Raw genomic sequence first — 736 nt, 5'->3', positions numbered from 1 at the left:
AGACTTAACAGCTACATCTACTTACTTCTGACATCTCAATATAGCCAGCTTTTAAAAAAGTATATATTTTCTCTTTCCATTATTCATATTTTAAAAAAATATAAGTACATGAAAGGTTATTGTTATTAGATGAGTCAACTCTACAAAAAAAAATTAGAAACCTTGCATGTAATTCCATTCTGTCTAATGAAGCCTATTATTGCAGTCACTATGTTGGAGACAGTGAGATTGGCACGGGATAGAGCAGGGTTTAGGGCTGTTGTACGTAGGGTTGCTATGAGTTGCAGGTGACAACAACGGCAACATGTCAATCTACCTAGAAAGAAAATCTCCAGCAATGATCTTCCTCAGCCACTTTTACCCTTTTGCATGCATTCCACTCTTCTGGTGAGCAGCAGAGTTTATCTCCTGACAGCTGGAACTTGGGTTGGCCTTGAAACCTTCTATGACTAACAGAATGAATCAGAAACGGTTTCCTTGAATTTCAGAGTTCAAGTATGAAGACAAATTACAGGTTGTATTTTCTTCATCGTTGAACTTCTTGCTCTCTACCCACTAACTTGAAAACTTCCAAAAGGTCATTATCTTAGGTACACGCAGAGAGGTGTCAAAAACCATGAGAACAGTGGCCTTGTTACTGTAAGTGGTGACAATCAATATGAGAGCAGTAATTTCTTTTTTTAATTTTTTTGTTAATTCTAGAACCAAGTCTCCTGTGGTTTTGTGAAGGAAATTT

Source organism: Elephantulus edwardii, unplaced genomic scaffold (genome assembly GCF_000299155.1).
Source record: "Elephantulus edwardii isolate Elephantulus edwardi_28Jun2011 unplaced genomic scaffold, EleEdw1.0 scaffold00329, whole genome shotgun sequence".
NCBI lineage: Eukaryota > Metazoa > Chordata > Mammalia > Macroscelidea > Macroscelididae > Elephantulus > Elephantulus edwardii.
Note: the sequence above shows the minus strand (reverse complement) of the source record.